General features: G+C 47.6%; 1 protein-coding gene and 1 long non-coding RNA gene across 2 annotated transcripts in view; both read left to right on the forward strand.

The window, feature by feature from the left end:
• Nucleotides 1–22754, forward strand: part of LOC135287573 (zinc finger and SCAN domain-containing protein 2-like) — a gene marked incomplete at its 5' end in the record, with an annotated part of 231189 nt that overhangs the window by 60050 nt on the left and 148385 nt on the right. The window lies entirely within an intron of this gene.
• LOC135287643 (uncharacterized) lies at nucleotides 17848–21436 on the forward strand. Its single transcript, XR_010351199.1, has 4 exons — nucleotides 17848–17914; nucleotides 19500–20255; nucleotides 20443–20526; nucleotides 21174–21436. It is a non-coding gene; the product is annotated as an uncharacterized LOC135287643 (long non-coding RNA).

A 22754-nucleotide genomic window follows, 5' to 3' on the forward strand; every position in this document is an offset into this window, starting at 1 on the left:
TCCCCACGCACACCTTTCCTCACCCTACGGTGGGGATTTCACTCTCAATCCTTTTGGGAAGAAGAGGGGAGCTTTTCCATGTAGGGGTCGCATGTCTCAGTCCTTGAGGGAGAACCCTCTCCCATCTCAGTCCATCTGTCACGGTGGATGATGTACGGGGAATGGAGGGTCTTTTAGTGGTGATCTCTGGGAAGGTCATTCCAGAGAGAAAGTCCAGGCAAGTCAGAAGGGTGGAGAAATTCCAGCACTAGCGTTGCTAGGTGATGCAGGTGAAGGAGAGCACACTGCCCCTTCTTGGGTGCAGTGTTCCATGAGTTGAGCAAACACACCCGTGGGCAATAATCTGGCTTGGTGGACCAGACAGACCTGGATTTTCAGAACAGGATCTTTCCCTTTCCCCGGTGGTCTTGGCTTTCATGACGATCGAGAGGCAAAAAATGAGGGAAGTTTCGGACAGACTCTCACAGACGGTTGTGAGGCAAAGGAAGGGAACTCCAGACTGTCTCTCACACATGCCATGTGCCAGGCAGGATTTGGTGTCACCCAGGTGCCCTCAACCCTAGGCTGGCAGAGCTCCAGGCCCAGGGCAGCTGCCCCTGGCCCCTTTCCCAGCTCCATGTTGGCCACAGGCCTTGCCCAGAGCCAGACGCCACTGGCAGCTTTCCCCCTTTGGCCACGCACAATTCCCTCACGCTGAGTGGCACCAGTGGCACCTGGCTTGCCTGCCTGAGCCCTGGGATCCGCCAGCCTCTTCCAGGGCACCCTGAACCCCATTCTACCCAAAAGGATGGCAGCAGCCCCCGTCCTCCGGCCCCCTTGGGAATATTGCCTGCTGGGGGTCTATGTACAAATCACCAACAGGATGGGACTGCTGTGGAACACACCTCGAGCTGTTTATTTGCCAGCATCATTCTCATTACATGGTTATGACAATGGGAAGATTGCAGTAGCTCATGTCCCTGACAGCAGACCAAGAACTCAGTGTTACAACTCCAAGGTTTTTTTGGCCAATCACACAAAGCAAAAGCATATTGACAGTAGCTCTATCCAACCACTAGAAAAACACGTACCTTTGTTTAAAATAATGCTTCCTGATTTTGCATACAATACCTCCTTGTAAGCCTTAAAATGCAATGCACAGAGCTCCAGTATTAAGCTTAGAACTTCCTAATCTCTTACTAGATATACTTTTCTGTAGCTTAGGGAGTTCTTCTAGCCAAGCATTAATACACTGACCACTGTTCTATTTCTCCTTACTTTTCTACTTCTAACATTACTTTTCTGCTGACAAACCTTAGGGCTACCACTTAGCTCTAATCACAGTTCTGCTGTCTCTCAGGCCTGCCTTTTACAGCTTTCCCAAAATCCTCTGGCTCTGAGCATTCCCACAGGGGATGTGGCAGGGAGCTCTTGGCAAAGCTGCTCAGCCCTTCTGAGCCGGGGGGCTGCAGCTGCCCTCAGGCTGCCAGGGAGAACAGCAGCAGCCTCTTGCAGCAGCTGCAGCCTCCCGCAGCTGCCTCCCGAGCCTCCTTTGCTCCAGGCTGAACACGCCCGGCTCCCTCAGCTGCCCCTCACCAGCTCCAGTGCCATCTCTGCACGTGCCCCAGCCTCACAGTGTGGTCCCAAACCTGAGCCCACCATTCCAGATGCACCCTCAGCAGTGCCAAGTACTGGGAGATTGGTCAAAAATCATAGAATATTCTGAGCTGGAAGGGATCCACGAGGATAGATCCTAAAGGATGCCAAGAATTCTCCCAGTGGTGTTCAAATGTAGAGAGCAGCAGAAGAAAGGAAGACATTTTTCATGTCTTTCATTTTTCATATCAGAGCATCAAACTATCTGAATTAATCAAATTAGATGAAGAAACAGGTAATCATGGAATAAAATGAATTTATTTACATACTGCTTTCCATCATTTTAAAACATGGCCTTATGTGATTGGTTTTGGCATTTGTCTCTTTTCTTTTCTTGAGCAGAAATGAAATAGTTCCTTTAAAAATAACACCAAGATGTGGGTACACTACTGGCTGTGATGAAGGCCATCAATGATGGCAGTAATGCCGCTGGGATAAAATAGTTATGAAGGAAAAAAAAAAAAAGAATGGCCCAGATTGCAGCCAGAGAAGAGACCACAGTGCCACGAGAGAGTCTCAGGGAAATTGCCTGTGGGGATGGATAGGAGCAGGGCAAGAAGCAGGAGCGGTCCATCAGCAGCAATTCCTCACAGCAGCACAGCGAGCCAAGGGAGCCTCCTCACAAGAGCCAAGTGGCCAGAGCTCCTCAGGACACTCCTCTGCCCACAGAAATGCAACAGCTAGAAGCCTCCTTTGCACACCAAGGAGACCTTTTATTCAAGTGCTGCAAGGCCAGAAGGAAATACCCCTAAATTTTCTCTTGAACACCAGCATTAAGCATGGAAAAATGAACATGGGATTTTATGTCCTTTAAAACCAAACTGTGCATTTAAAGAGGATGAAGTAGACAATTTTGTAATAAAAACAGAAGAAATGTGAAGTGAAAGGAAAGCTTTTATTTCCACAGAGTGCAGAAGGTCACATGGAGCCATTGGGTTAGGTGGGACAGAGGCTGGCAATAGGTGTCCTGTCTGTGAGGAGAGCCTTTGTCACCTCAGGTCCCTGAGGGCTCCCTCGGTGCCGGCAGGGCCCGGGGGCTCGGTGGCACAGGGCCCTGCTGGCTCCGCCGTGGGGAGAGCCCGTGTGCTGCTGCCTGGCAGGCCTGGGTTCCCGCAGTGCAGCCGGGGCTGCGGGCAGGCTGCAGCAGGGTTCCGTGCCCGCTGAGCCCCCGTGGCACCGGGACACCGCCCGGCCGGGCCGGGCACGTTCCGCCGGCACCCGGGCCCTGCCAACGGCAGAGCCGCCTGTGGGCAGCGCCCGCGGGCTGCAGCAGCGCGGAGCGAGCGCAGCTCCACTCGGGGAGCGCTGCTCGGCCTGAAAGCCTGTTCCAGCGCCTTTCCTGCCGCTCGGAGACATTCCTCGCCCGCAAGCCCGCAGGCTTGTGCCAGGTAATTCTGCGCTCTGCTGCCAGGGGGCGAACACAGCAGCCGCGGCTGTCTCTGCTGCATTGCAGCGCTGAGCACCAGCAGGAACAGCTTCAAAGCCAGGCTCTTGCTCCTGCCTCTGCCAGCTGACAGCACTTTGCTGGGAAAGAGTCACTGACCAGCCAAATGGCCTTCAAGGCCTTCTGGATGCAAATATTTAGCATTATTCTCCTCCAGCTTGCAGCGGGACAAATCCCTTGCAAGTGCAGAGGGCAAGGTTGCAGGAGGGCTTGCTGCTGCAGATTCAGCTTGAATGCTAAGTGTCTCTGAAGAGCAGGAGAGCCAGGCAATCCCTGGGAAAGGAGGGTGACAGGGGAAGCCCAAAGGCCCCTGGCTTCTGCCCCACGTGCTGCCAAAAGGTGCCAGCACGGAGAGGGAGAGGCTTGAGGGCAGAGGCAGCAGATGGGTGCCAGGGGGAACTCTGGGCTTTTCCTGGGCACTGCCTGCAGCAGGTGCTCCAGCTGGGGCCTGGGATTGCCCCGTTGGGAGTGGGAGCAGCTGCCAGGGGCCGCTCTTGCAGTTGAACGGTCACAGCCGGGGACTCCAGAGGGAGGCTGCAAAGCCCATGTGGAAACAGCCACATGCCAAAGTGAAACCAAAGCTGTTGACTGATAATTTTTCCAGTTTGAACACTCAAGGCCATTATAATGACAGTGGCCTTGTTTGTATCTATATTTGTAATCATGTGTCTATAAGAACAGTGGCCACCAGAATATTTGAATCATTCAAGGATAGGTTGGACAAGTGTCTGTTTCACACCAGTTGTGCCAGTGGGGTGGTTCAGAAGCCATCACAGGATGCTCCTGTAGCCTCCTCCCCAGAGAGAAATGATTCTGCTCCCTCCAGAGTTTGCAGTGCTGCAAGTGAATATCACCAATTGAAATGTAAATGTTTTCAGTCCTTTTTGTGGCTTTTTGAGATCCTGCATTGCAAGATTCCCTCTTGCATCTGTTGAGGGAATATTGTTATCTTTTCATCTAGAACTGTCTTTTTATGGCTTTTTTTTACCCTCCATTTCTTTCCTTTCTCTTCCCACAAATGCTGCCATTCATGTGGGGCCCATTTAATTGTCTACAGGCAGGGTTCTTAGGGCACTTTTGTTCTGAACATGGAACTAAATTTCCTGGAGCCTGTAGCAGTGGCCTGGTTTGTTATGCTCTTGGCCAAATCTGGAGGTCAGTGCTCACTTGAAATGCAGCATCCCTGCTGGGGGAAGGGGAAAATGGATCTCTTGGTTCTCCCATTCTCAGCTATGTGTCATCCTTGTGTTTGGATGGTTTCTGTTTAGGAGCACTGGAATGAGTCCCAGTCGGGCACTCCAGGCTCTGAGTGCAGCAAGTCCCTGGAGATCTTGACCTCCCCTTTAGGCATGAACTCCTGCAGATGGTGAATATCTGTTTGTTCTCTTCCAGAGAAGCTGACTCCAACTGAGGCTTCCTAATGGAACCGACGGACAAGCAGAAGAGAGACAATAGGTAGGAATTAATTTGATGTAATCTTGGCTTCCCGGGTGCTGTGCTGAATGTTGTGATGGTTTAGAAAAAGAATTCCCCCTGCTATGCAAGAATCAGCATTCCAGAGTGGGAGAAATGAAGTAAGGATTGCCTGCCAGTGAGAGTGGCTTCAGAGCACATTGGTATTTTAAGAGCTTCTGTTACAGACCCAGGCCTGGATGAGATCCTGGGTCAGGACAGATTCTCTGCTGAAATTTCTGAAGCCAATCTCTTATTGCTGGAGCCAGGGCACTCCCCTCTGCAGTTGAGGATGCTTTTGGCCTAGGAGTATTTTCCTGTTTCAGTCTGTAGCAAAGCACGAGTTGCGTTTTTTTGGGATGGGGGCGAATTGTGTGAATTTTTACTTCTTGTGTCAAAAGATATTTGAAGATGATGAGGACTGAGGTGATGTTTCATGGCAGGCATTCAGTTTCATCTGCTTCTTTGAGCAGTCAGGTTGTTGGGGTTTTCCTGGTGACACATCAAGTGAGGAGCAGCTGCAGCAAGTACAGGACTATTTGTAAATCTGCAGTGCTGAGCTGTTTTCGCCCTGGAGATGGAGGGCTTGGGACTGTGCAGTCTCCCTGCACCAAGGCTCCCAGGTGCTGGGCGTGTTGGTGCAAAGCCTGGAGGTGCAGTTCCCAAAGCTTCCAGTGTTCCCTGACCTTAAGGGAAATGTGCAGGGTTCTGAGTGGCAGCAGAGCTCAGGTTTGCAAAGGGTTTGAAGAGCATCTGGACAAACACCTTCAAGGGCAGGCCAGACATGGGCAGCAAAGGTGTCTCCAGGGCTGGGGAGACCGGGAGATCTACAGGCTTATCTAAAAAGTCTGGGCATTTCAGTAGACAGCAGACTCATAGACTCTGAATTAGGAATGCCATCCAGTGCAAAAACCTGTTGATTGTAAGTGGCAGCCCCTCAGGATGAGATGAGGCAGCTGTGCCTCGGCTCTAGGAATGATTAAACTTTCAGGAGCTGATTATTGGTGTGGTATTGGAGTAAATGTCACTGCTGGAGCAGACAAAGCTCCCCCCTTGCAACCCGGGACACTAGGGAATTTCATTTGCAAAGAAGACTTTATGAATTGTATGTACAAAGACTTTGCAGTAGAGTAGATAGAGATACCTGCATCCGCTGTGCCTGCATGCTTTTCCTTCCCCGATGTCCATAAATATCAGAGCCAGAGTTTGCCCCATTTTGCAGTAGTCTTTCAAAGGCCAGGGACAGTTTAAAGGATCTGGCTTTCCATGCTGGGACACTTTATTGTTGTTTTCTTGTGTTTTCTCAGCCGTGATTGAGTACATACATATGTGGCTGAGGAGGAACAGGGGGATTTGACCTGGTGTTTTCTGAATTCCTGAGAACTCCTTTCTAATTACGCTGATAGGATGCCTTTAAATGCAGCTCCATGATTTCCTAGGGAAGCAGCTTTCCAAATGTATGTTTGAAGTCCAGAATGAATTTCCAAGGTTGTTAATAAAGTGGGCAAAGTTCATGCCTTGAGAGTTGAAACACCTTCAGAACAGAAGATTCTGTTTGACTCACAAGGGGGGAGACTGGGGTGAGAGGTCTGAAGGAGAACAAGACTGGCGCTTTCTCCCATTAATCATTGCAATTGGATCTGCCAGCTCATGTGCTGATCAGCCCAGTGACTGCTTCTGCCTTTCACAAGGAAATGGGGGGAGAATCCTTCCCTTCCCAGCCTTCTTGGAGGCTGGGATCAGGAGTAGCATTCCCTGAGAAGGATTGTGCTGTCCCCTGTGTGTCTCATAGCTCTGGGGCACAGCACACAGTGGACAGAACTGATCTGTCCACTGTCAGCATGCTGAGGATTTCAACATTGCTTTGCTGCTGGCCATGTGCCCTTGTGGGAAAGGCCCCGTTTCTGCAGGGAGTATATACAGGGCCTGGAGTGTTAAGTCTCTTTTCTGTGTCTCTGTGTGAAAGGTGGAAGAACAACAGAGACTTGCTCCGTATTCTGGAGCAAGAGAGGCGGAGGAGGCAGGTGGCTCCAGAGGAGAAAGATCCATTCTTGGAGAAGACTCCCCTCTTTGCCAAGCCCTACAAGGTAATGGGAGTGGAGTGCAGGCTGGAAGGAGAGAAGGAAGGAGGCTTGGGGTGGGAGAGGAGAGCTGTGCCTTCTGCATGGGCTGTAGCAGCCTAGAGCCTGATTCCTGCAAACACGACATCTTCCCATCTGCTGCACTGAGCTTGCCTAACTGCCCTTGTGGGGATGCATGGTGATTCCATGAAGATGCTGAGCAATGTCTCTTGCTGAGCTGGATCTCTTGCTTGGGCTGTTTCTGACATTTCCCCCTCTCTGTTCTTGTGCTGCAGACAGATAAAGAAGATGAGCTGTCAAGGCGCATCAAGAACTTGCTGGGCGATGTGGACTCCAAGGTGCTCCTGAGCCATGAGTCCCATCTGAATCCCAGATGGATCCCAAAAAAGCCCCAATCCAATTCCCAGGCCTCCAGTCACAGGCCGGCCTCCAGTAAGACAAATCCATGTGAGGACATATGGAGAGAATCCTCACCAGAATCACTGAGCACCAGACCTAAGCCTGAGCAGAGCTACGGTGCCAGCAATGAATGTCTTCTCTCAAATGGGAGGTCAGAAGCCAAAGCTCCACAACCTGAAATCCTTCCTGAGCCTGTCAAGGTGAGTTCCATTGTTGGGGTCCTCTGTTGTTGCAGTCCCTCAAGGCCAAGGGAGCAGCACACAGGCCCTGCCTGGTTCATGGCTCAGCCTCCCCAGAGGTCAAAGGCACTTGGTTGCCAGGTGCAATTTGGGGTTTTGCCAGGCTGATCCATCAGCACTGGGATGTTGCTGTGCCCTATGGAATGTAGAAGCCCACAGTGCTGAAGCACGGCAGTTGGTGTAGGATGGCCATGGAGATGGTTTTCAAATTGTGTTTGGCTTTGGAATGAGAAGGAAAAGCTGGAGGCTGCAGCCAGCTTTTCCTGGAAAATGCTCTTGATCAGCTGCAAAGGACTGGAGGCAACATCATGTGGAAAACAGGAGGCAGCTGAGAGAAGTAGAGCACTGCAGGGCCTTGCCTTCTGCAGGAGCCATGCTTCATGCCAAAAAGATGAAGCAGCAGTGTGGATTTCCAACCCTTGAAAGTGCAGAGTGCTGCAATCAGCCCTGAGGCTCCCAGCAATGGGCAGTGTTTTTCCTTGCTGCTTGCAAGCCCAGTTGAGGGAGTGTGAAGAAAGGAGCAGGGATGCTGCATCTTCCTTGGAGAGTGCAGTGAGGGAGGGGAAGGAGTGTTTTTCTGTCAGACAAAGTGTTTCTGAGGGAGGGCTGGAGTCCCTGCCAGCTTCTGCCATCATCTGGACGTGGACTCAGCTCTTTGGGGTAGCTCAAAGTTAACTTCTCTCCATAGTGTGTCTCTGAGCACCCCTGGAGAACCTCCACTGCTCCAAATTTGGCTGCTAAATCCATCACTTTGCCAAGCAAGGGAAGAGTGAGAAATGGTAGTCGGGGATTTGCAAATCCTGCAGGGGCAACAAGTGGATGCCTAAAGTCAGCCAGAACTTGCATAAACTGTGGGGCATCATTCCAGAAACATCAGAAGTCAGTGTCTTGTCCAGACTGCTGTTGCCTTCAGAAGAATAAGGAGTCTCCTTTTGTTTGGGTGAATAAGAAATATTCCCCTTTCTCTAGAAATGGCTTAGGAGAATTGGGATCTATTATTTCTGGCTGTTTTTCTTTTAACTAAGGAAGCTTTTTGCAGAACTTTTTAAATGCTGAGGCAGCCTGTGCCTTTGAAGACAAAGTTTATTGCTTGATAATATAATAGTAGAATTCCATAAAGGGAGAAGACTTCACAGACATACTTACATCATCATAATCACAGTAATGATAAATAGCAGCAGCAGCAGCAGTAGTACTAGTAGTAGTAGTAGTAGTAGTAGCAGCAGCAGCAGTAGTTTACGAATGGAAAGAATATTTCCAGCCTGCCAGGTTCCAAAGGGATTTCCTCTTTTCCTCAAAGGAAGAAGAGATGACTTTGGGAATTTCAGCTGCTTTTCCACTTGGCCTCCATTCTCAGTTCCCCTTTCAGATGGGCCTTTTGATCCTCAGTAGCACTGGATTATGAATGGAATTGCATGCCATTTCTAGAATTGTTGGTAACCAAATGCTGCTGTGTCCATGTCAATTAGTAAAAAAGCCAAACAAACTCCTCCTGCCTCCCTCATTCTTGTTTCAGAAAAAGAAGCCCATTGATGTGCCATCCACTGCAAAAATGTTGAAGTTTGGTCTCTTCCATAATAGATCTCTGTATTTGCTCATGTTCTGCATACATGAAAGAAATGGTTGGGGAAAAAATACATTGTTCAACTCCTGCTCACTCAGCAGACGTTGCCCTCCCTGAAAGTGTGTTTTGGGCTGGGCTGAGGAGAAGTAGGGATAAAAGCTGGAGTTGTAAGATCAGCCTTCCTCTCAGTCTGTGAGCGTAACGCTGCCTAGAGCAGTTCAAGGACCAGACTGACAACTCATGCCAGGCAGCCAGAGCTGCTCCTCCCTCAAGCTGGGGGTTGCCTTTCCTGAGCTCCCCTTGTCCAAAGGCTCTGGACCTGCTGCCTCGTCTGGGCTTCCAAATTTCCATTTGGGAAACAAAGGGCATCCAGCCCCATGCCTTCCTGAGAACCAGATGCCATTGTGCCTCAGAGTGTTTCTGAGTGGGCCAATGTGGCAGCAAACTTCTCTTGCCTCTTTTCCATTGTTTTCAGTAGGCTCTGTATGGGTAGAGCTGTAACACATTTGAGCCAGAGGAGGCAGAGGAATGCTTCAGGGACTCCTACTTGTGTTTCAGTTGTGATCTGCAATGTGATGTTTTTCAGGAACACTTGAAGCATGTCATTTGAGTGGAAGCACAAAGCCCATTTTATCTTGATTGTCAGCACAAGCATTATCTGAGAGTGTTAGCCAGAAGTGGGAGTGCTGAGAGTGCTGCTGACCAAGTGGCTTTTAGGTGGTGCCTACTCCAGGCACACAGACATGCCTTGAAATCATCCCCACATGTTGCACTGGGCTGAGTTCCCTCAGCTAACCTTGCCTCCTCCTCTCCTCTCTGTTTTTGTGACCAAAACAGGTTGTGGAAAAGCCGTCTTCTTCACTGGCTCCTCCAAGGTACAGTTGTGTTCCCATACTACCCTCTAGAACAAAAACACTGTTTTTCATTTGAGGGGGAGAAGGGAAGGGCTTCCTGGTTTCCCTTGAAGCTGCAGCCTTTGGTTTCATGCTGCTCAGAGCTGCTGTTGTTAATTGGTTTCATTCTTGTGAGGGTTTCAGGAAGGGTGTCATTAGAAATGAACAATCCAGGCATGCTGGAGTTGGCCTAAGAACCAGACTTGTATTTCCCCTGGTGCTCCATTCTATTCTCCTCCTCACCCCCGGTGTGTCTGTAGATCCTCTGGTTTTGTATTGACCAAGAATCCATCCTGAAAGTTGTTACCCTCTAATGGAAGTGTTTCTTTTGGGGGTTGGGGCTTTCAGAAAGGCACTGGGCTGTTTTGGTAGTTTTTATCAACTTGAGTTGGCTGAATGCAGCTTCACAATGTAGCAGTGAAATCTGTTTACATTCTTGTCTGGCTGTGTGGGTGTTGGAGGTTTTATTATTCCCAGAGTGTTTTTTCATATATGCTTTATTTTTGGAGTCTGTCAATGTATTCCTCTGGCCTTCATCCCTCTGCTCTGAGTGGCCAAACACAGGGTTCAGTTTTAGTTTTGAATGCTGCCATGTCAATAGAATAAGTAAGTAACCTTGCCCCCTTCTGCTTCCTAATTTTGTCTCCTGGTGGCCTTGCAGAGCTCTCCAGTCCCAGCAGAGGGTGGCAGCAGCACAGCCCAGCAGCTCGGAGTCAGGGAGCACCAGGGAGTGCCACAGCTCCTCAATGTCTGCACTTCCAAGAGCACCAGCACCTAAGGTGAATGCAAATCAAATGTAGAGGCTGCTCCCACAGCCCCTTGCCTCACCCTCTCTGCTGTCTGCGGGCAGTCAGGACAGGAGACCTTAAATACTGCCACTCTTCAGGTGTCCCCTTGAGACCTCTGCAGCAGCATCAGACATTTCTTGCCCTCTGCTTCCTTTCTAGATTTTCTCCTTAATAAACCCTTCCTGGACTTCAGTGCTAAACCTGGCAGTGTTCCCACTTGTCCTTTGGCATCGTTGTCTAGCCCTTCTGGAGTTTTCATTCCAGGAAGAGTCCATTTAAGAGCTGAGAGATGAAACTTGAAGTGAATATGCTGAATGATCCTCGTCTGCAGCAGGGATCTCTGACTTTGGCCCCTGAGTCACTGGTTTCTCTTCATGGTTGTTTTGGACAATGGCTCTGTAAGGGAAAAGTCCTTTCATTTTCTGCTTGTTTCAGTTCTGTTGATATCCTATTTCCTTCCTTCGACTTGAACCTGTCTTTGATCATACAGCCCTGCAGTGCTGAAGCCTGGAGAGGGAGGAGGAGGAAGAAACAGTGAGGCTGCAGCCCTGCATCTATGGCCTGTGTGCTGGGTGTTCAATATGGGAGAGGTGATTGGGCAACAGGGCTGGGCTCCTTGGCTCTCAGGAAATATCCCGTGAGCTGTGCTGCATGCAGGAGAAAGATTCAGCCAGAGAAGGGATCTTGGCAAGGCTGATCAAGGGGGTCTTGGGATGAAAGGTCACCCCTCCCTGCTGTTTTGGGTGAAACAAGAGCTGTGGGGAGACTCATGCCCTGCAGGGAACCTGACAGTGAAGAGGTCTAGAGCAGAAGAAACTCTGCTGTTCTTCCCTCCTCCTGCTGCTTTGAAATCCACTGGAATTAAAGTCTTTGGCCTCAGTTATACTGAACAGCCACACGCCAAATAGGATTTTTCCTGGCACATCCCTGGACATCCCTTCAGCAAGCCATTTCCTCCAGGCCAGGAGTTTGGCTCATTCAGTGTCTAAGGCACATGTCACCTGAAGCTGGGAATTCCTTCTTGATGGCTTCTTTTCCTGGCAGCACTGAAACCTTGAGGCTTCCAGGTGGAACAGACAAGCAGAATGCAGTGCAGAGTGACTTAATCCACAGGGGATAACCATGCAGGGACTCACTTTGCCTTCACAGAGACACTGAACAGCTCTTTCTCCTCTTGCCCAAAGCAGAACCTTCGCTTCCTACATCACTCCAGTCACTTGAAGGCATCTTTCCAAAGGAGCTGTGAGAAGCCTTGAAAATAGTGCATCAATGAAGCTCAGATGTATCTCTTGTGCTCCAGTGCCAGGTTTCACCTCTTCTCCCAGCACATGAACAAAGCTGTTTGTAAAGCCAACCTCCTAGTTCGTGTCTTTAGGAGCCCCTCAGCCCCAGCGGGAGCCTGGTATTGCCTGCACTGACAGACTGGGATGTGTCAGAGGCTTCATGGCAGGGCCAAGAATTAGGGAGTGTCAGTGTGCAGAAAGGAACAGGAATGGGGCATCTTCCGTGGAGCGTGTTGAAAAAGGAGAGTCAAAACAATCCCAACCAAACAATAAAAAGGGCAAGTCAAGCTGTGTTCCTCTGCAGTTTGCAAAGTCTGGAGGCGAGAAGCAGAATTTGAGGACAACTTAAAGTCACTGCTATTCTCAGGAAATAGGAAGATTTCTCCCTTGAAGCTGGCTGAAAACAGACAAGTAGTCTGCTCTATCTTGCAGGAGCTCCATGTGTGGGTGCTTTCCTTGTGCCAGAAATGCTCACCAGAATCAAAGCAACCTTGCAGAGCTGGTCCATGAGCTGGGCTTAGTGTGAAGTTTGTGGTCTCTGCTTTAGTCCTTCAGAAAAGCTCCTGTGCCTGTAAGGCTGAACCCTTTTCTGTGTTCAAGTGCTGTGTGTAAGAAGTAGTGGGATGCCTTTGCAGGCGGCCAAGTGATGATGGTCAAGTGCTTTGCCAAGCAAAAGCTCAGTCTTGGCAGGAGGAGCCAGCCTGGAGCCAGCCTGAGTTACCTGAACAGGAAGAGTGTTCTGAACTGGAAGCCAAGAACCAACTGCACCTTACAAGGGTTGCATTTCAATCAAGGTCGTTTGGTTTTTGGCGTTTTTTTTGGTTGGGGTTTTATTTTGTTTTGTTTTTTACTTCAGAAAAATGAGTCTCGTATTATTTGGGTGAATGACAAATATTACTCCTTCTCTAGAACTGAACTGGAAATTTCTCTGGAATTGAAAACTATATTTTCTAACTGTTTTTCTTAACTAATGAAACTTTTTGCTCAACTCTTTCACATGCAGAGGCAGCCTTTGAAGCCTTTGAAGGCAGAGCTTAGCTGCTACTTTACTAGGTAAAGGAAATTATATTCAATAAAGGGAGGACGCTGCAGAAACATACATTCTTAATAAGATGAATAAAAAGTCAACAATGGAAAGGGTGTTTCCTGACTGCCAGGGAAGCCAGACAATGATCTTGCAGGAGGTGACTGGTGGTTTCAGCTCTTGCTGTGCCTGGTCTCTTTTCCTCAGTGCCCTTCAGACAAAACTGTTATTCCTTACTAGCATTTTATGATGGATGGACTTGCATGACATTTTGAGAGCTGCTGGTCAGGAAATGTTGACTGAGTGCATGCTTGTTTGCTATCAATGAGGAAAATCCCCAAACAAACTGACAGTGCTTCCCTCTTTCTTGTTCCAGCCCATGGTGCACACTGCTGTGCAGTCCATTGAAGGAATATTGAAGGTGGGTACTCTTCAGTAGCAGATCTCCATGGGAAAGCCTGTACAGATCCATGGGGAGGTGGATCCCTCTGACTCTGGGAAGGGTGAAACTCCCTCTGTGTCCTGAGAGCTGCTTCTCTGCCTCTCTTTGCAGGAAATGTGCAGCCCCCTGTCCCCTCTCCTGCCATCCCTTCAGTCACCTGAGAGAACAGAGACTTCCAAATTTCCTGTGCAGGCAAAGGTAACCCAGCCCACTTTTTACAGGGCTTCCAAGAAATGACAAGAGATCTTGCTGCTGAGCAGAAGTCCAGTCTTGGCAGAAGGAGCCTGCCTGGAGACCTGCCTGAGTTCCCTGACCATAAACAGTATTGAGAGTTAGAAACCAAGCAGAAGCTGTACCTTGTGTGGGGCTGCATTATACCCAGGTGGTTTTGGTTTGTTTTTTTGTTAACTTCAGTAAAGAAAGAGTCTGATTTTATATGTCTAAATGACAAATATTCTTGTCTCTTGTGAACTGTCTTAGAAGAATTGGCAATTATTATTTCTAACTGCTTTAGTGGTTTTTTAAACTACTGAGGCTTTATGCACAAGTCTTACATGCAGCCTGTGCCTTTGCAGGCAAGGAACAACTGCTTCAACAGCAGCTTAGGGAAAGTGCAGTTTCATAAAGGGAGCAGATTACAAAAACATACTTTATTTTAAAATTACAGATAATAAGGATATGGTAGTGATGATGATGATGATGATAATAATAATAACGAAAACAATTATAATCATTTCAAAAATTAGTAATAGTAATAAAGAGCAGTAGGAGGAGGAGCAGTAGTTTAGAGATGGAAGCAGTGCTCCCTGATTGCCAGATTGCAAAGGGAAGACAGACATCTCAGAGCAGGAAGAGTAAGAGGAGCTGACATTGCTGGGTTCAGCTCTGTCCATGCCTGGTCTCTGTTGTTAACTCTCCTTTAGATCAGCCTTTTTCATTCTTACTCTTGAGCCTTTTTCATTCTTACTCTTGCACATCTGCAATACATTTATGGAGTTGTTGGTAAGCAAAGGATTGCTGAGTTCCTGCCAATTAGTAACAAACCCAAACAAACTCCTGCTGTTTTCCTCGTTCTTGTTTCAGATAAAGAAGCCCTCTGATGTGCCATCAGTTGAAGAAATTTTCAGGGTAAGTGCTCATAAATAGAAGATCTCTGTGTTTGCTAATGTTTCACATACATTAACAAACTGGGTGGGGGCAAAATCCATTTTGAGAGCTGCTTCTCTCCCTCTCTTTCCAGGAAATGAGCAGCTCACTGCCAGCTCTCCTGTCCCATCTCCAGACGCCTCCAAAAGCAGAGACTTCCAAACTTCCATTGGCAACAAAGGTGACCCAGCCCATTTATGCCAGGCCTTCTGATAAATGACAAGAGACCTTTCTGCTGAGCAGAAATCCAGCTCAGCTCTTTGGCAGCTCTTAGAGTGTTTTCAAAAGATTTCTTCAAAAATGCACATGCCCATAAGGTGCCATTAACACAGTTTTGATGTCAGTAGATGTGCTGTTTAACTCCATGCTAAGCTCCTTTGTCCTTTTATTCTAGGAATCCCAACCTGATGGATCTGCAGCACAGAAGCAGAGTAAGTAGAAGTGCAAAGTAAACACAGTTCTTTGTGTGCTGTCAGGTAATTTTGTGTGTTCTCTGTAGCAGAGACCATCAAGTGTTCCTACTGATGAAGCAGGGTGATTTCCTCTGCTTTGCTGAACAGGGATGGATTTAGGAATGGCTTAGGAAACTCTGACCATTCATTACCTTGAGCTCAACGTAGCAGTTCAGGAGAGGACAAGCAGTATTGAGTTAAGGAATTCCCATCTGGAGTGATGAACAATCTTGGTGGCAAAGCCCTCCCTAGAAGAAAGTGACTCCTCTTGAGTCTGGTGCTGAGAGACCACAGGGTAATATACGCTCTGAGGGAGGCATATAAATGCAACCTTTTCATTTCTGCTTTCCAGAGCTGGCTGGCACAGCTTCAGAAACATTGCCCAGTTCTCAGCCAAGAGCATTGTAAGTAACCAGGCTCTGTTCTCATCCTCTGCTGGGCAGTTACTTAGAAGAACTTGGAATGCACAACAATTTGGGTTATTAGTAAATTTTTCTCAGCAAACTTGATTGCAGGGAATTTTCACCAACAGCAAAAATGTTATTGTGTGATGGACTCACTAAATTGTTAAGGTATGAAAAGCACTTGAAGGTCATCAAGTCCTATTGTTAATCCAGCAATGCCAAGTGCACTAAACCATGTCATGACTACACTGGCTGTGATAAAAAGCAAAACATAACAAAAGAGAAGAAAAAACCTCTTAAGTCTTTGTGTACCAGACTGAAGTTTTTGTCTTCCTTTAAGGTCTGTGCTGCTTAACATCTTGTCCCACTTGGCACTCGTCAACCTACTGATAATGCTGAGGCTGAGATAAATGCCAAGGGATACCAGCTGAATCGGATCATTCCTGGCTATGGTTTTGGTGCCTGGCAGGACAAGTAATGCTACAGCTACCTAAACTGTGTAGATCTACTATGACATTTTCAAGTTCCTTTGCTGTAAAACTTTCTTCAATTGCCCAAGTAGAGGTTTTCAAAAATGTGTTGTAGTTCTTTTATTTCAAAAGAAACACAAAGAAATATAGTATTTCACATGAGCATTCTAGGAATCTCACTTTATATGCTGATAATATAGCTAGCTGCAGCGTGCGATGGAGAAAAAATTTCTATAAGCTATGGGAATTGTGTATGTTTGTCTGAATGGGTGTGAGTTTGAGATTTGATAATTTGCAAGCAATTTTTCATTCTGGTACTTTGTATTTTGAGTAAGGCAATGTATTCCTCTGGCCTTCTCCCCTCTGCTCTCAGTGCCCAAACACAGGGTTCAGTTTTAGGTTTGAATGCTTCCATGTCAGTGGAATATAAATAGAGTAGAATGGAATAGTGGAATGGAATGCTTCCCCTCTGCTTCCTAATTTTGTCTCCTGGTGGCCTTGCAGAGCTCTCCAGTCCCAGCACAAGAGGGTGGCAGCAGCACAGCCCAGCAGCTCGGAGTCAGGGAGCACCAGGGAGTGCCACAGCTCCTCAGTGTGTGACAGAGAGGTCAGCTGCAGTGACAGTGAGGAGGACAACCTTCCAAGGGTGCTGGACCTGCCAGTGTGTGAGGTGAATTCAGGGACCATGGAGAGGCTGCTTCCTCAGCCCCTTGCCCACTGCAGTGCCGTGTCTTAGGAAGGAAGCAGATGTGGTACTCTGTTACCAAATTCTGCCAGATTTGCCCTGGAAATACTGATTTGTAAGACCCCTCTCACTGCAATGAAGGCTTAGGTATTTGCCACTGACTGGTTTATGGTTTTGTATTCCTCACATATCCATCCATGGTGCTCAAGGAGCAAATTTGTTGCTGCTTGGTTTAGAGTCATTTCTTCACAGGCCAAAGGCCAGACTTGATGACCTCTGGGCAAGAGTTCCTGGGCTCTGGTGAGCTGTGCTAGGACAGAAAGAGTCACAAAAGGCACCAGTCTTGAATCCTTCTTTTCTCTTTTGTTGGCAGCCTGAGCCATCAACTGCTAAAAAGTGGCGCCTTGACAACCTGGTGACCCAGAGAAAGCAAGGATTAGTGGCAAGAGAAGGTCCCAGGGAAATTGCTCGTGGGAATGGATGTGAGGAGGGTGCAAAGCAGGAGCAGGGCATCAGCAGCACTTCTTGCCAGCACCACTCCAAGGCAAGGGAGCCTCCTCCCAAGAGCTGTGGCCAAGTGACCGAGGACACTCACAAGAACTCTGGCCAAACCACCAAGCATTTTCACAAGACCTCTGGCCGAGTGACTCAGGCTCAGCAGGAATCTCACGTTATGAGCACACACAGCTCTCTGAAGCCTCTTGTGCACACCAAGGAGGCCTTGCCCAGGAAGACTGTGGGTATCAAAAGGCCCAGCAAGCCCCTGGTGCATGAGAAATGGAAAAAAGTCCTGAAACTGGAGAGTGAGCCTGGTCCTTTGGAGGTCAGAGACCAGTCTTGCAAGCACCAGCCCCGAGACAAGAAAACAGAGGAGCCAAAATCCACCACTAAAAAAACCCTGCAGCCGGCACTTCACAAGCCCTCTGAGGAGAGAAAGGACAAGGGCTCCCAGCAGGCCAAGGCCAAAGGCTTTTTGGATGCCAGGCTCCTGAGACATGCTCAGGAATGTGATGCCCTCATCCCCAGTAGCCACAGGCCTGGGGAATGGCACAGGGAGAAAGTGCCCTTGCCTCCTGTGGAGAAGAAGTTGTTCTTGCCTTTGAGGAAGGCAGACTTGAAGAGGAAAGCCATGAGGAGTCCTGAGGAGTCCCCTGGAAAGAAGAAGGTGAGAGGGGCCAGGGCAAGTGGGTTTGGACAATGAGCAAGGTGGTGCTTGAAAAACCCAAGTGGAGTTTCCCCTTCATAGGTTGTCAGTGGAGCCATGATGCTTCTCCTCTCAAGGGACTTCCAGTGTGTTATTTTTAATGTTTTCAGCCAGAATCTATCAAAGTGAGCTGTAGTGGTCTGTACTTTAGGTAATCTTTTATGACCTGAGTCAATTTTTTCCCTTTTTTTATTCTTCCTACTAGAAGGAAGACAAAGGGGACACTCCCAGGAAGAAAAAGGAATGAGACAAAACATTCCCAACCAAATACTTTCAGCTTTCAGCCAACAAAGGCTCCAATCAACTGAAGTGAGTATGCAGTGATGGGATGTAAGAAAGATGTGCAAATCTAAGTCTCTCTTCAGAAGGGTAGCATGAAGAACTGGATCTCCTGTCCAGACACTCCAGAGTTTGCTTCTAACATGGTGTGCCTTCTGCAACTTCAGCTGCTGCAGATTGGCCTTTGCATGCTGGAAGCTGCTGTTGGTTGGGGCTTTATGTAGAAATGATGACTGGGATGGGATTGTTGTTCCCATGTTGGAGCATGTCTTAAGTTTATTTTTTAGCATTAGTCTTATTCCATGGTTATGACAACTAGAAGAAGTTTACATTTTTGGTAGCAGAAAAAGAACTTAATGTTACAACTTAGTTTAAAAGTTTTTTTGACTAATGACGCAAAGCAAAAGCATCTTGACAGTAGTTCTATATAACTACTATATGTACATGTCTTTTTTTTTCAAAAAGTTTGCTTCTTTTGAGTATAATACCTGTTGATAAGCTTTAAAAGACACTGCACAGAGCTCTAGTATTAAGCTTAGAACTTCTTAATATCTTGCTAGATATAGTTCTCTGTAGCTTATGGACAAGTGTTAATGTACAGACTATTGTTTGATTTGTCCCTAGTTTTCTACTTCTTCTGTAATTTTTCTGTTGATAAATCTTAGGGCCATTGCTTAGCTCTCATTGTAGCTTTTTTTGTCTCTGAGGTTTGCTTTTTGTAGCTTTCCTAAAACTCTGTGATTTTAAGAATTCCCACAGCAGCACCCAGTGCAGAAAGCAGCTCTGAAGGTGTAGGTGGGTCAGGGTAGGGAGCCTTTCCCTTCTGACATTCTCTGAAAGCACAGAGGTGTCGGGGCTGGTGATTGGCTGGGAGAAGGGATGTTCCAATGGCATTAGGAATGGAAGAGCTTTGATTCTGGAATTCCTCCCTTTCCCTCAGGGAAAATGAGCAGCTGTCTTAGTCATGTGCTGGCTTTTGGAGTGGCAAGGGTGGGAGGTAGTTTTGGGCAGAGAGGGCTCTGGAGCAGGTCGGGGATGGTGCTGTGCTCTGTGTCAAATGGTCCTTGGTGCAGCATCAGCTGAGCCAAGGCAGAGCAGCTGGGGAGCACGTGTGCAGTGAGTAGGGACCAAAGCACGGGAAAAGTGGCTGCTGAAAGAGGTGAGAGGACTGTGCCATGCACAGCAGAGTCAGGCAAGAAGTGCAGCCTTACACCTGAGCCTTCTCACTGCGTTTAACTTCATTTCCTGCTCTTCTGATGCTGCAGTCCATGAGCTGGGATTTTCTGCTTGGTGTGTTCTTGGAAACTTTGCAAAGCTGACTGCAAATGGTGCAAATGACCAGTGGTGAAACAAGGTTGAGAGCTACTTGGTGCTGCTTCTTGTTGCCAGAATTCCATGGACCCCCTGATTTCAGATGATCAGAGATGTGCTAGGCCACTCTGTTATTGAATGTGAAAGTCTTTGACAATTCAAGCTGCCTCTTATTTGAAGTCCCTCGTCTTTGAAAGAGTTGCATTGCTGAAACAACACCATGAATGGCAGGATGTAGCCAAGCTTTTAAGAAATGCCTACATTCTATGTACATCAGAGTCATGAATTTGCTTCTCTTGTCCAGAGCATCAGAAGACTCATTCCAAACTGAGAGGGAAAATGTGTTGCTGTCACCACTGCCAGCCATGACTGCTGCACAACTGAATTTGACAACTGAACTGAATTTGACCACGATGACCCAAACGTGACCCAGAGCTGCGACTGACAACCTGGAGCTGCCTGCCGTGGATAACCCTGCCAGGAAGCAGGATGGATTCTTTGCCAAGCACAGGAAAGTGGAGGAAGACCCCGAGGAGCAATCCCAGGCCATCACCATTGGTATCCAGGAGAGCTGGTGGGAGTATTCCTGCAACCCAGGCGTGCTGTGTGATGCACTGCAGAAACATCCTCTCAGATAAGTGACCATTTCTGACTGTAGGCAACTGCAACTAAAAGGAGTGTGTGTATAAAAAGGAGTGTGTTTATAAAAAGAAAAGGACTGCAATCTGGGCCTTAGGTTGTATATAATTCGGAGGAAATTGCTGCATTTATGGGTTAAAAAATTAGAATTTACTTGCTTTTTATAAAAAATTTGGCAGTTTAATGATGGCTTGTGGTATGGGGTCTATGATAGTTGGGGGTGAGGGAGCATGTGTCAGTGTTCTGTCTTAGGCCAGACTGTGCACAGTGCATTAGCTGCCTTCTAACTGCTTGCTTTTTCCTGATCATTTTCCTGCTTCCAGCCCTCACTGCACTCCCAGCTATTGAGCAAGGAATTCTGCTGCTGAATTTCTCTGTGTTTGGGAGAAGTTGAATGGTGCAAAGCAATATGAGCTGCCAGGTGAGAAGCCAAGGTTGCTTTTCAATTATTGGAGTCATTGCTGGGAAAGAAGGCAAGAGGGGGAGAGCCTGGTGCATAGACTATGCCTGGGAGAAATGGACATTTTCTCTGGGAATTTAGGAAAGCCTGGCTTTGCAATTGCTTTAGGCATCTCTCTCTGAGCAGCTTTCTCTCGGTGGTTTTTCAGGGATCTGCAGGGCATGAGAAGAATCCTTTTCCAGTGCCTTCTGTGCCACATGAAGCCAAGACAAGAAGACCGGAAGTTAGGACAGTAAGTGTTTGTTTTGCAGCCCTGCCTGTAGTTTCTGAAGACAGCAGCCAGGGCTGGCCCTGCAGCTACCCCGGCCTCTGCTTCCTCATGAGCACTTCTTTTGGGAGCAAAGAGAGAGGGAGGGATGGGGCAGAGCTGCCCTCTCAGGGAAGCACTTGCTGAGTCTCTTGGCTACAGCTGAACAGCACTTGAATTTTGACTCCTTGCTGGGCCTTTGATCAGTATTGGCCAGAAGGAATTCCTAGAGCTGCTGATCTGTTTTTGATTGTACACTTTAATCATTACAAATGTTGCATTGTCCTGTGGTACAAGCAGTGGGGAATACTGAAAAGCTGTAACCTGCCATCCCATGGGGCCTTGGCACTGTCATTTTCCATAAAACACCAGGGTTTGTGGGCCCCTCTGGGCAAAGGGATGCATTACCATGATCTGCTGGCAAACTTGCAAAAGAAAATAAACACAATGTGGCTAGCTGAGTGGCTGGCAGTCTGTAAAAATCCTCTGCAGAAAGAGGCAGCTGCTGAAAGTCAAAAAGTCTTGCAGTTCCTCTTGTAGTAAAATCACTCCAGTCATTGATTGTGTTCTGCCAGGTGTGCCTGTTGGATGAATGCAACCAAATGTTTTCTCTCTTGCTCCTTTTGTTCCAGAGTTTGCTGCTGAACAAAGCCAAGTGAGGGGACCAAGAACCAGCCTGACATCATGCACGGAATGAGTCAGAATTTACAGTGACCCAGACTGGAACCAAGTGCCTTAACTGGGTCTCCAGGATGTAAATAGTTCCAAGTTCTCTCTTCCATGTAAACCTTACAAATAGTTCTATTTTATTTGTTGTTTAGTGCAAACTACCTGCTCTTTTTTTGTTTGTTTTATTTTAAATGCAGTTATAAATTCTTTTGGTTACTTTTGGAAATCCTTGTGGTTTTTGAGGGTAATGCTTTTCTATCTTGCAAAAGAAGAGATGGGCTGTGGTATCAGCCATTAAGATAAAACTGTGGAGAGGATGGTGTAATATTAACTATAAAATAACTGGTGGTTAATGCAATAAAATTAAAAAAACCCACAGCATTATGTGTACTAAAACCAGTGGCCAAAAAGGCAGTGATCAGACTAAATGATAGAGATTCAAACAGGAAGGCAGCTGTCCCCAGAAATGTACATTCCAGGGGATTTCTCTTCTCTGACAGGAGGCATTTTGGTAAGCATCACCAGCAACCACAAACTAAGTGATAGAAATTCAAATAGCAGGGAGACACTGTCTCCAGAGACATATACTCCAATGTATATTCCAAGGGATTTTTCCTTTGACCAGATTCCAGCAGGAGGCATATTGATAAGCATCATAAGTTTTCCCCAGAAAGTTTTTTACCTGACAGGATTCCAGGAATTATCCACCAGTTCCAGAAACCGTGATAATATGCTAAAGAAGAAACCCTTCCAGGGCACAAAGAACTGCATAAAAGGGACCCTCTGAGAAATGCTCTTTGGAAACCCATGGGGACTTTGGTGCAAAAGGGCCAAATCCTAAATCTCCCCAACTCTGATCACCCGGCTCAGAGTCAATTTTAGCTTCTGGTTTATTCCAAATGTATAATTTGATAACTTCATAAATTTAATTAATTATTGAGTTGGAGTAGTCATTTATAATAGTAGTGTCATGGTTTGACCCTGGCACAGTGCCAGGGCCCCCATGAAAGGGTGTATTTCCAAAATGGTTGCTGTGAGATGTGATCCGGGAACAGAACAAAGCAGGCTCCCATTGGGGGATGGAGGGAAAAACCACAACACTTTATTCATTACAATATCTAAAAAGGAACATACACACAAAGCTAAGAAATGAAAACCCTCCAAATACATTCCTCCTCCCCCCTCCCTTTTCTCCACAGATTCACTACCCCTCAAACAATTCACCCTCAAATCCATCAGGGAGAGAGGAGTCCCCCCTTGCACCATAGGCTTCCCCCGGAAGCACAATTAAAACCTCCTGTGCTTCCGTGTCACCCATGGCCCCGCACAGAGAACATCGGCCCTCGTGACTTCTCCCCCCCATGTCTAATGCTCTCACCACTGGACACGAGCCAGGACTGCTTTTAGGGCTCCCCGTTTAAAGATGCTCCACCCAGTTCCAGAAGCAGCAGTCTCTCAACTTCGGGACACCAGTCCCCCCCAAATTTCACCCCCTGGGGCCGAGGGGCCTCGTGAACAGAGATCTCAAACCCTCTCTGAGGACA

The sequence above is a fragment of the Passer domesticus genome, chromosome 30 (assembly GCF_036417665.1).
Source record: "Passer domesticus isolate bPasDom1 chromosome 30, bPasDom1.hap1, whole genome shotgun sequence".
Lineage (NCBI taxonomy): Eukaryota > Metazoa > Chordata > Aves > Passeriformes > Passeridae > Passer > Passer domesticus.